We start from the raw sequence: 13190 nt of genomic DNA, 5'->3' as shown, positions 1-13190 counted from the left end.
TTTTGCCAGCAGCCATAGAAGTGGGTGATGTTTTCACGGCCGCCACCATCCCACGGCCAGACAGAGTCAATCGGCCCCCGCGTCGGTCCCACTGGGACCACTGAGTGAATGTCGACCACGAAACACGACAAAGGAGCGGGCATAGAATCCTGGAAGGAGATTTAAGGACAAAGTAAAACGGTAGTGTGCCAAGCCAACATATTCTCACAGAACCCTGTGGGGGGCATCGATGTGCTCCTTCTACGAGTGGCTCGTGCAAGACACCGTATAAGACGAGGACCCCCTCCAGAATGCCAAGGTGCCACTGGGTTTGCCTGCCCTTGTTGATCGAGCCTCTCGCTAAATGAGCTTTCCAGGCATCCGCTGCTGCCGCCCCCTCGCCGATGTGAAACAGCAGGAGGTTTCGGGACACGCTGAGGCTTCCTTTACCAGATGACGAATGCGGCCCACCGTAACACAATAGGCCCCCCCCTAACCCCTCCCCTTGGGCTGCCTCCTCGGCCGCGCTTCGCCTTTCATGTTCCAAAACAAGGAGGTCTTCGGGGCTTCCTGCAGGTGGCGCCCTTGTGCCTGTGACGCTGGCCAAAGGCTGAAGTGGTGTGCCCATCATCTGAACCTGACTGTAGTGCCAGGCCGTCACAGGGCACAGACACACGAGGTGCCAGCAGGTAGGTGTGACTTCCACAGGCGACCACTGACAGGACGCTTGATGTCATCCTGTTAAGGCACGTGTGTTATATGGCGCCTTTCACAGCTGGTAACATTTATAATACCTTCTAGTGCATTCCACGTCTTTATGATTTCAGGTCTGTCTTAACACCTGGCTATTATATAGCGCCTTTCACATGGACCTGGTGCCTCTCTTATTGTGACCTTCACGACTACCCTACCCCTCATCTCTAATATGTGGCACCTATAATGACCCTAACCTCTAATCCTATATAGTGCCACCAATAGCTGTGTCTGTTAGGGTATCGTTTCATATTCATAAAGTTATATACTATAGTGCCTTTCACCTGTACTTGTCACGGCGCCCCCCCCCTCTCTTTTGCCCTCTAGGTGGCAGCACAGGGTTCGGCCCGTTGATTTCTACTGCGTTGGTCCCGCGAGGTCGGCGGAGTCCCCGAGTTGGCGCCGTGCTCGTGCATGTTCGCGTGCTCGTGCATGTGTTTGCGTGCTTTCCAGATGCCTCGTCCCCTCCCGCTCTTCTCTTCATTGAGGCGCCTGGCAGGATGAAGCCCCCCAATTCAAACCTTTCTCTGTCTCCCCACGACTAGGACGCTTTTCTTTCTTCTCTTTTTTTTTTTTTTGCTTTGCCATTCAGAGGATATGATGCACCTGCGTGCGTGCGGGTGGCAGCGGTGCCATCTGCGGGGATGGCACGTGAAAGGAGAGCCAGCTGTGAGAGGCTGGTACCAGGGGCAGCGGGACAAATCATTCATCAGTGGCCACAACAGACGCGTCTCTGTGTCGCAGAGGCGGTGGGGGGGGGGTGACAGCTTTTTTTGTCTTGAACACGTGCTTGGCACATCCCGCGTGCCCTCTGAGTTAGTGAGGCGGGCAGCGCTTACAGAACTGATGGTGGTGCCAGTTGTGTGGCCTCTTCAAGTCTCCCTTTATTAATCCCATGGGCAGCTGCCCCTTACACAGCCTGCTCCACAGGGGTGCCCAGCTCCAGACTTCCTGTCAAATGTGATCGTCAGTGCTGCCAGCTGTGCAAGACGCTATATGCTGCCCATGTGAGTAGAGTGGCCAGACCACCTAGCAGAGATTATATCCCAGTGTGACATCCACGTCACTCACAGGTGCCAGGCTCCGTATTGAGGGAGTGGCACCTGCTGGCGATTTGTGACAATTTGCCCCGCTTGTTCTCTTTCGCTTCGCAGTCCTTCATCTTGGGGTCGGCAGGACACTTTGGTCGCCTGTCACCCGCAACACGATGGCCGTCCCGTCCCTGAGAGGCAGCGGCCAGGAGACGCGCAGGCGCAGAATGAGTTGTCCGTGTGCCGCGGAGAAGCAGCTGCGCTCGTCACCTGTCGGGCTGAAGACCCTCACAGCTGCACCAAAGGACAAAGGGGGGCTTGGATCTGCACGGGGCACCAAGGCACAGAGTGCCAGGGATTCACTTCATTCACAGACACCTGACCCCCATTTCTGTTGGTTTAAAGGGGTGGCACTCACTTACCGGCGAGCCCCCAGGGGTCTTGCTCCTGGAGGGGATGGCAGGCCATTGTAGGTGGTACAGAAGACTGGCAGCTGGGCAGTGAGAGTCCACACTGAGTGTAATCTGCAAGCCTCGGGTCCAACCTGGCCAGACTCGTGCCTGCCTTGTGTCCAGTGCTGCCCCCCCATGACATGGCAGTAGACCGAGTCCAGCGATCTTCATGGGGACCACTACTGTGACACCACATCAAATGGTGGACCACCCAGCTAACTGCACTGCTTATTGTCACGTGTGTATATAGCGCCTGTCCTTACGGGTGGGCTTCTCATGTAGTCAAGCCCTGGACGACGAACTGACTGCCCCAAAGTCTCGCAGTGAGGTGGTGGTCCGAGACTGGGCCAGTGGGCGTGGTCACTTTAGGTAGTGACTGGACAGCTGACTGGGGGTCTGGCGGACATTAAATCGGCCGCCCCACACTTGAACCCCACGGGGGGCTGCACTACTATATAAGGGGCCGACCAGGCCCCCTTTTCTGCCCCGCCTCTCATATTATGGGGGCCGCTGTTGCTCAGGTCTGTCGTTCTCGTTTATGGCCTGCTGCCCGTTTAGCGACTCACCGTGTGAATCAGCGCTTGAATGGCATCCATCTGTTTATAATAACCCTGGCGTTCCAACAGTCGGCCTTGGTGGCACTTACTCGGGGGTCATTTACGAGGGCGAGGCTGTGAGGGTCAGCTAAGCCCCCTGCCTCCACGCTGTAGTTTGATGCCCGTGTCCACCACTACTGACTTTGTTTTTGTGTTAGGTGGAGCAGGGTCGTCCTCCCAGCATGCGGCCCACCTAATGGAAGGACAGTGGCCACTCCTGAGGCCAGAGCCCACTGTGACTTTGGCTCCACCTCCTGTCCCCACCAATTTCTCTGTTCCAACTCTGCCATCTTGGTGTGCCCTGATGAGGTGTCCAGCTGGCACAGTGCCCCCCTGACAATGCCGTAACTTGGCTGCAGTCTCTAATGGTGGACCCTCTGTGCCCCCTGTTGGAATGCTAAAAGAGTTTTCCCCTCGATGTTCTCCATTATCATCGGCCTGACCTCCAGCCAGTGGGCATCAGGGTGGGACTTTAGCGTTGTCACTTGAAAGCGGGTGGACATTTGTGTCCACAAGGTGCCATCTGCACGCCCAGTTAGCAAGTCCAGGGGCACTCGGGCCACACTGCTGCTGCTCGTCCCAGGATGGGCCAGGGGTCAGATGTCCTTTGGAGCCCCCCGGCAGAAGGCACATTGGCGTGAGAGGCGTGCCTCACGTTTGAGACCCGGGTTCATCCTGTACCTGCAGGCACACTGGGTGGCGTGGGGGACTTGAGGGGGTCACTGCACTAAACTTGAACGAAGTATACGGTCCCCCCAGCTGGGGCCTCCCACTTTCAGCTGTGCTCTGATTGGTGCTTGTCAACCTTCATGTCTACGATGACATCTGATGGCCTTTGACACTGACTAGCTGGCTGAGGAGCCGTGGCAGTCCTGGCCATCGCCATGAGGAGGCGCCACCAGTGGGCGCTGTCAATGTGCAGATATCCCACGGTGGTCACTTTAATTGTGCCACACTGGACAGTTCCTCTCACAATTCCGGATGACCAAAGGTAGTGACCTCTGCCCGGTTATGGACTGGTGCCCCCCACTGTCTTGCCACTTGGCGCCGGTTCATTTGGGAACTGGAGGGGCAGAGCTGGACTCGACTGCGGAGTATTACACGTGCTTCACAAGCGGGGCCTGCACTGGTGGTCCGCTCCGAGTGCCAGCCATACTCGCCCTCTGCTCTGTAAGGCCCTGTCTGGGCAGTGGCAGAGTGCCAGGCTTGTGAATGGAGTCCAGCAGGGCCCACCTGGTGACGTATTCCCGGGGCCCAGCTGCGCTATTTCTAGCTGCCACCTGAACAGAGCCCACTTGTTCACGTCTAGACGGCGTGTGCCGCTCCAAGCCCAGGGGCACTGATGTAAATGTGAGCCGCTGTTTGGGCAACACAGGGCGCTGGGCCCGCTGATTTGCGGTGGGCACCGTCTCGTGTGAGACACAGAAGTCTCTCAGTCTCTGCATGTTGAGGTGGGCACAGTCAGCTCCCCAGGTAAGTTGTTTCACCAGCCTGTGCCCTGGCACTGCAGCTGTTTATTGTATCTCATGGGAAAGGCGCTATATAATGTGCACTTAGATGCTGTGTTTGCACAATTTGAAACCACAGAGAAACCAAAGCGAGGGCACAGCCTCATACCCATCTGGCATTTGATTGTGCCCAGAAAGTGTCCTACACCGAGACACAGCATCCACCTTCTCAAAGCCGCTTCTTCTAATTCAGGGCCTAGGGGTAGAAGCCTATCCTGGCACCGCTGGGCACAAGAGTATCCCAGGGCTCACTCATGCACCACCCCCTACTCCAGCTCATACTGGTGCCAGTTTAAGGGGCTATACAACATGAAAAAGGCCACAGTAAGACACTGCACTTCATCGGTGCCAAGCGCTGTTCTTTGTCATTTGCCATTTTTTAATAAAGTTCTGAGGAACTCCAACGTGCCAAGGGGCCTGCAGAGGTATGGCAACCCAGAAAAAGCCTGGCACCAATGTGGCAGAGCAGGAAAAACAACGTGTTCTGCAAAGGTCCAGCCAAAGTCACACCCAGATCTGCCAACCAAAGCTGGCAGATGGTGACAAAAGGTGTGCCAACCAATCATAATGCAGCGCCCTCTAGAACCAGCAGACACGGCATGGTGACTGGCATGTGTCGACAGGCAAGCAGCCCCCTGGCTTAGGGGCCTAAGGACATCTGCAGTCAGAAATGGCCAAGGTAGAAATGGGCCCCCTGGCCTGGGCGGCTTTGATGGTCTTACTTGAGTCCGAGTTGTGTCTTTGACGAGTCCCCGACTTTCTCAGCTGTATACAGCGCCTTTCACGTCCGTCTATCCAGTGCCCTTCACTACATCCACATGATATAATAATCATATGGTGCCACCCTTTATATAGCGCCTTTCACCTCCATCTGCCGGGTTTCTGATTCAAACAACTGGGAAGGAATCCGCAGGGTGGGCAGTTCTTGAGGGTCTCAAACCAAAGCGGCCATTTAGACCCCGAGGAAAGTGACGGGCTGGCACCTTCATCAGTCTGCGCTGTTGGCATTGCGAGGGCACACGTACCCTCATGCAGACCTTTGGATTTTGGAGCCTCGCTAAGTGATGAGGCGTCGATTTAAGGGGGGCTTTCTTGTTTGCTTTGTCTTCTCCTCCTCCTGTCCACTGCTTCGTCATTATCATCATCTTCTTCATCTCCTCCTCCTTTTATTTCATCTCATCCTTTGTTCTTCTTCCTCTTTGTCTTTTTTCTCCCTTCGCCCTCCTCTTCTTCTGACACCCCCTTGGCTTGTTTTGACTTCCAGGACCCCTCAAGTGTACCCGGCATCCCGAGATGTTTAGTGATTTGTGTCACCCCGACCACGTGTCACACGCTGGATGGGAAGGTCAAGACGAGCCGACTGGAGGGTGGCTGTGATCCGAGACCACCGGCCTGGTGGGTCCTTCAGGTCTGTTCTCCTCTTCTACTCCCAAACAACCTGTCGGGGTCTCGGGCCCCACTCATCGCCCCCTGGCCACTTCTGTCCACCTCGTGCTGGACGTCACTCATCCTACGCTGGCATCGCCAAACGCCAGAGCAAGTGGCCCACCTGTCTGTGGGAATGTCAGGACCCCCGGTGTCCCCTTCGGCTCCCCACTGATAACCTCCGCAGTTTCGATTGCCGTGAAGATCGATAAACGTGTTAAGCCGCCGCCATTTCTCACCATCCCTGGGGACAAAGTCAGTGCGCCTGCCAGGGGGTCCGTTTGCATAAACCCCCCCACCCTGTGCACCTTCAAGGTCATCGAGTGGCGGGGGTAGGGATGATGTCACCTGTGCGGCCCCCGTGTCTCCGCATCACCTGAAAAGGACTTTAAGGGGCTTCACTGGGACATCACCTGACGGACATGACCTGCTGAATAAGCCGATGAGATGTGACGTGACGAGACCACCTGGCATATGTCATGTGGTGTCACCTTCTATAAAGTCACTTGCTGCACTGCCTGTGCCCACCACTGATATGCCAACTAAACAGGAACAAGGAGGGCGAGTGGCTTTCTTAAAATGGACTTCTGTACTTGAGAACATGCGGGCCACCACTGGACAGGGGACATGGGCAGCACGGCCAGGGATGGAGAAATTCACATGACCCTGGGCCCGTCCCAGCACGACAACCACTAATATCCACCTCTTATATGGCGCCTTTCACCCCCAACATCGAGTGCTCGACTGTATGGCGCCTTTCCTGCCTCCCTGCTTGTCACGGCGCCGTGTGTCACTGCGACTCAGGACATTTGAAATGACGCGACTTCCGGCTCATCTCGGTGCTCAGATAGCATGGGGGGGGCGTCTTCCCGGTCTGCGCTTTTTTGTTTTCTTTTTGCCAATCGCACATTTGACCTGTGCAGCCCACCCTGCTGCCCGCCTGGCCATTTCAGGGTCGCAGGTGGGGCCTGTTGCTGGCCACCAGGAGGTCATTTCTAACGTCCAGAAAGCCCCGAAGGTTGTGACCTGGTGAATCGGCGTGTCGTGGTGGCGCCCCCTGCTGTCCACACACGTCCTCACAAACGGGCCCCCTGTACCCAGCAGCGGCAGACCAGGGGATCGCAGAGGCTTCAGTGGTCAGTCCTCACAGAGGGCGATTCGGTCAGAGGTGGTCAACCTGAGCCCCTTTTGTGAGCCCCCCTCAAACACCCCCCCCAGGCCAGCTCCTGTTGGCCAACGCAAAGAGCCCGTGCCAGGGCCGATAAGTGGCGGAGACGGAGACACAAAAGCGGGATTTACGGGGGCTTCACACACCTGGCGAGGCGGCCACAACCGAAGAGCTGGCAGCAGGTGGTCCAGAGGTGTGCCATCCGGTGACCTCATCAACACACGACCGCCCCGCACCGTCGACCCCTGGCCTGGCGCCGCGCTTCTGCCCTCGTTGTCCCGATTTCATTTTCTTCCGCCATTCCGCCGTCACACGAGAGGACAGCTCACAATGGCCATCGTTAACAAGTCGCTGGCGGGCGAAGGTCAGCTGAGGACCCCACAGAGGACTGTGACATCGAGGACCCGCCGGGTCCCAAACCTGATTTAATAAAGCGCCTTTCACTGCTGCCGCGTCACGGAGCACTGAGCGCTTATTTTCCAGTTCTGTAAGGAGCTCGGCGGGGGCTCACATTCTTCAAACATTGGGGGGCTCATCTTGTGATGTTGAGACTGCCCCCCTAACTGCACACAATGCAAACCCACCTGTCATAAAGTGAGATGGTCCAGCGGCAGACCCCCGCAGCTCCGCTCCACAGCCTATTGGAGTGCAGGTTTATGTCACTTGAGTCAGATACCCCCCCCCCCCCCCCCCCCCCCATGTTATCCACGGCATAAGCAGGCGTCATCACTGACGTATAATAGAAAGTGACAACCTCCTCAACGGCGTGGAGCTCTGGGGGTCCGCGCAGCTTAACTTCACACAGCTAAAGTCGGCTCGGATTGGATTTCAGCGCCATGTCAGTCAGCTCTCCTTCACAGACCCCGAGCGCCCCCTAAAGGCCGCTTTGGCTTGAAATGCAGCAGCGGCCTCTGCCGGTAGTGAGAGGAACTGACCGGAACAGCTGAGCGGCACGCGACCACCCGCCCCGCACTGGCGACACAAGAGCACCGTAAGTGGCAGCGGCAACTGCTGGACTGAGGAGAGCGACCACCTGATGTCCGCAATTCCATCCCACCACAAAAGAAAAGGTCGCGGTACAGGCGCTGACAGCCTTGGGGGGCATAGGGCGCCATTCTCGGGGGCAAACAGGAAGTGAACTAGGAAGTGGAGAGGGTCCAGCTGAAGACCCCAAACAGTGACGTGAAGGGACGGAGCAGGGCAGCCTGAGGACCCCTAGAGCCTCCATCGACAGACGTCATGCTGAGGGTCCTGCTGCGCGATATATAGCGCCTTTCACTCTATCTATCTATCTATCTATCTATCTATCTATCTATCTATCTATCTATCTATCTATCTATCTATCAGTTATATAGCGCCTTTCCTATCCATCTATCTGATATGTATTGCCTTACATATCCATCTACCTACCTTAATATGGACCTTACAAAAAGAAATTGGAGCCACCCAAGATTTACGGGGGTCTCGCTGATTTAACACACAGGCAGGCGACTCTTCTTTGTCACTGGCGAACGGGCCTCTTCTGGAATGAAGTGCAAACTGTCAGGTCTGCAATACAAACCAAGGCCGCCAGATGGCAGCAGCACACAACAAAATCAACCCTGTAGGAAAATAGAGGTAACTGTCGTCTATGTCACGGGGATAGAGCGCCTGTCACATCTATCTATCTATCTATCTATCTATCTATCTATCTATCTATCTATCTATCTATCTATCTATCTATCTATCTATTATATAGCGCCTTTCACTCTATCTATCATATAGTGCCTTTCACTCTATCTATCTATCTATCTATCTATCTATCTATCTATCTATCTATCTATCTATCTATCATATAGTGCCTTTCACTCTATGTATCTATCTTTCATATAATGCCTTTCACTCTATCTATCTATCTATCTATCTATCTATCTATCTATCTATCTATCATATAGTGCCTTTCACTCTATCTATCTATCTATCTATCTATCTATCTATCTATCTATCTATCTATCTATCTATCTATCTATCATATAGTGCCTTTCACTCTATCTATCTATCTATCTATCTATCTATCTATCTATCTATCTATCTATCTATCTATCTATCTATCTATCTATCGCCTTTCTTCTCTGCTCATTTGCCTTCACCTTCCCATTGTTTTATTATGCTGTGCCCGCCCGAATAGCGATATATACAATGACAGAAGCTTTTAGAGTGGGTGGCCAGCTGGGTCCGGAGGTCCGCTTTGGGTGTGGCTGGCTGAGGCACTCTTAGTGTCCCCTGATTTTGCTCATTCATCACATTAGTGGCTCTGTCACCTGTCGTCATTGTTCCAGATCCCCTGCTTGAGTGGTCACTAGTGGGACTGACTGGTCCCCCTAAAGATGTGATGCTGTGGGTGTCCTAAGTGACAAGTCCGGCTTTGTTGTCTTTATTCTTCTGACTGTTAAAAGGTGACAGTCCTGTGGCATTCTGAGCTGGTGTCCACAGTGAGGCACTATATAAGAATGTGTCACATGTCCTTTATTTTGAGTTGTCACTAGAAGCCAGCAGCCACTCTACGTTTTTACCTACAGAACCTGGAAGGCCTTGGTGAGATCCCATGGTGTCCCCCTGCCAGCTGAGTGCCCCCATGACTCCATCTTCTAAGAATTCCTTCTTATGCCACTCCAGTGATTTATCTACGCCATTTTTCTGTCCTTGTTCCTTGTCACTTGTCTGCTGCCAGCCTGAAGTACCTTTGATGAGCGGGCCCAACATATTTTCGACCAAGCCTACAGGGGGCGTCACTGAGATAAGCTGCAGGCGTGTGGCACCACACAAAAGAGCCCCAGATGAGAGTCTTAATGAGAAAGGCTGGCACACCTGCACCCTATCAGTTTGTCCTCCACTGCCCGCTGGCATACTCTGTTCAGTGTGGTGCATTTGAAGGTGCCAGTGTCCACTTGTGTCCGGCAGAGCTCCACTGCGGTCATCTTTGGCATGTCTTCAGAGTCTGTGTGGTGGACTGTGTGGCCCTATGTGGGTCCCTCAGCCACCACTATGCCAGCTTACCAGGCTGGAGAGACAAGCACAGCGAATGTGTGAAGTGTCTGTGACTGGCATTCAGTCAGGCTGCCAGATGTGCCAACAGGAGTCTTGAAAATGTTGCCACTCCCCATGGAGTGTCCATCCAGTCCTCAGGCTGATGACACAGCCTGCGCACAGTGAGCGACACATCAGAGCACAGCACGGGCACCGGCACACGAGAACGAGGCATTGGTGGTGCCACGTTGGCATCCTGACCGATGTTCCCAGCCGAGCTTCACCATGACAGTGCAGAGCTGGGCCCTGCAGGACTGCATGACCATCACCCGGGGGGCTGCCATGCCAGCTTGTGGGGCACGGTATAATGTCATGTGGAGTTCATAAACACGTGCCCTAAATTCAGTGATGTCACAGGAGTCTGATCCGCACCCATCACGTGTGCCCATTCATCGCCACAACCCCCCTAAAGGTCAGGACTGTTGAGGTCTTCTTCTTCTTCTTTGTCATTTGTCTCATTGAGAACCCCAACCCTTGTGCCCGTTGCTCAGTGTGACCCTGAGGAAGTCACGTCACCTGCCGTAAAGTGCCTTGGGACAGCTGTCAGCGCTGAAAGGCGCTATATACGTGTGACTCAGCTGTCCAGCTCGGAGTCTTTCTTTGCCAACACTCCACATTTCTGATGATCCCAGAATTCTTTGTATCCTACCAAGGTGCCCGCTAACTGCACTTCCTGCTCACTAAACAGTGACAATGTTGCCTAAGTGGAGTAAAAAGTGACGACCACGGTGACACACACAAACTGCTAAAATCAAGTGGCGTGGCGTCAGCAAGCCTGGATGGTCTACTTCATGTTCAGTGTGTGGTGGCACAGTGCCTGGCACGACTGCCCTGCAGCTCTGGGGACTCGGCTTCAATGTGCTGCCATTGGCCACATACAGCCTGCTTGGTCACACTGGGCACACGGCTTTGTCCTCACAACGCAGAGTGAGTGTGTGTGACCGTGTGTCACATGACTGGACCCGCTTGTTACTTACACCGCCTGACCTCTTGTTATGGTGGCTGGATGGCTAAGATCCTTCTGCCTGTCCCTCTGCCATGGCACCAGTGGGCACACCCCCCAAATGGCTTCCTAAGTACACAAGACAACATGCAGTTGGCACACAGGCACATTTGCCATTAGTTAGGAGTGCCCTGAACATGGCACTGGAATTAGTGGTGGGCTGGTGGGCACTGGACCCTGCGCCGCTGCTCGACACACAGAGCATGTGATGGGCACGCGCCTCTGACATGTGTGACTGTCACCGCAAATGGCGGCTCACCTTGACTTTTGAATTGATGTTGCTAGGCAACCCCAGCATTCACAATACAACAAAGCTGTAATTTAGGGGGCACATTTACGGAATTGTTTTATTACCGTGCCAGCCTACTTAGCAAACACCAAGAAAGAGGCAGGCGCTGTGCTGCTTGATGCTCTGTTTGCAGAGCTCTAATACGACAAGTGCCCCCCTACATGACCAAGGGGTCTGCCTGCCAGCCGCTGAGGGTCCACACAATGGCGGCCCCCAGTGACCTCACCAGGTCACCAGCACTGAGTGTCACCTACAAAACAACTCGGCCAAGCCCACCACGAGAGCAATGGCTGGACAGCTGATAGGTTGCTCATCTTCGACGAAGACCACCCGGACCTGAAGGACGCTGCCTGCTGGCCGACATCGGTATGCTGTGTGTTGGAAGTGGCGAACCCTGGCAGTGCCTTAAAGGGTTCAAACAGACTGACCTTCAGCAAACGGGGGGCTCACTGGGCTCCACGGATTGGGGGGGCTGCCAAGCAGCTGGACCCCACTCAGGAATTCCCATTGAGGTTCCTCCATCCATCCATTTTTGAATGTGATGCCAAGAGCAGCTGAATGGGCACAACGCCAGACCCAGTGCCAGATGGGATGCCAGGCCAGACAAACCCGCACCCCAACACCCCTCCACCAACCAAGGGGCATTCCAGTGAAATGTCCGCTGGGGGAGTTGAATGGGGGGCCTCATTCGAGTCCGTCACTTGATGGTCCCCTCCATCTTGGATAAGAGAAGGGGAGAAGAGGAGACGGGCATGAAAGGCGCCATATTGTGAATGCGTGTGAAGGCCTAGATAAGAGTGTGACCCGTGAAAGGCGCCATATAATGGATACGAAGGTAAAAGAAACGGGAAATAGCAGGGGGGCCGTGTGAAAGGCCCTCACTGGACAGACAGACTCCGAGGACCACCTGAGGGTCCCCTTGGCGGAGGCTTCTGTAGAGACTGAAGCAGGTGCCTTCAGGGCTTTGGCCACTAGGGGGTGACACTGTGACAGTCACCTCTAGTGCTTCAGGGTCCTGCTTCCTTGCTCCTCACCCGCTGTCCTCTGATGTTTTCCTCCTAGTTTTGGGGGTCCATTGGCCCCTCAAGGCTGTGTCCACTGGCCCTGGGTTCAGTGCCAGTGCAGGGGTCACTCAAAGTCTGTGACCGTTTGTGTCCGTTTGTCACCATAACTGACAACGAGGACAAGGACGAGATTATCTGTCAAAATATGTCACGTCATGAGGGGCACGGATGGTGGAATTCAAGAACCCCACCCTGGTGTCTGGTGGGCTCAAATTCCATTGTTTGATTGACATCAGTGGCGTTGGACACCAGAGTGGGCACAGATGGCAGGTGCCACCACGCTTTACCTGTTAGTCACTTGGGGTGCCGTCAAAGGGCCCGCCCCGTACTCGCTGCCCAGCTCCCTCAGGTGCCCTTTACCCAGCTTTTCTATTGGCACAGGTCAGGAACTTCAGATATGAAAGGCCCGAGCCACTGGCCACTGCTGCCACCTGCTGGCCCCACTTGACATAACCACTGGGCTCCGGATGGGGCACCACACTAAATGAGCCCCAGGTCGGCTCCTGAAGGTCATTATGCCCACATCTCCATGAAGTGCCCGTCTGTTGGCTTTCTTTTCTTGACCACTTGTCAGTTTCCAGTGCCAATCAATTTCTTTGTCCTATAGTCCTCCTTGCCAGGTGAGGGCGCTGTGGGTATGCCCATTTGGGGGCTTTACCCCTAAAGCAGGCTGCCTGGAGAGACCAAACCTCTGAGTGCTCCCCAAATGTGGAGGTCACAGACGCTGAGGCCAAGTGAGCCGAGAAAAACCATCAAGACGGTCACAGACTGGGACATCAGGGGACATCGGGCTGTGACACGGGGTGCTGGTCACACTCAGGGAGACTGACAGGCCATAAAGCGCGTTTTCAAGGAC

Source organism: Erpetoichthys calabaricus, chromosome 11 (genome assembly GCF_900747795.2).
Source record: "Erpetoichthys calabaricus chromosome 11, fErpCal1.3, whole genome shotgun sequence".
In the NCBI taxonomy this organism is placed as follows: Eukaryota; Metazoa; Chordata; class Cladistia; order Polypteriformes; family Polypteridae; genus Erpetoichthys; species Erpetoichthys calabaricus.
This window is presented reverse-complemented; position numbering follows the sequence as displayed.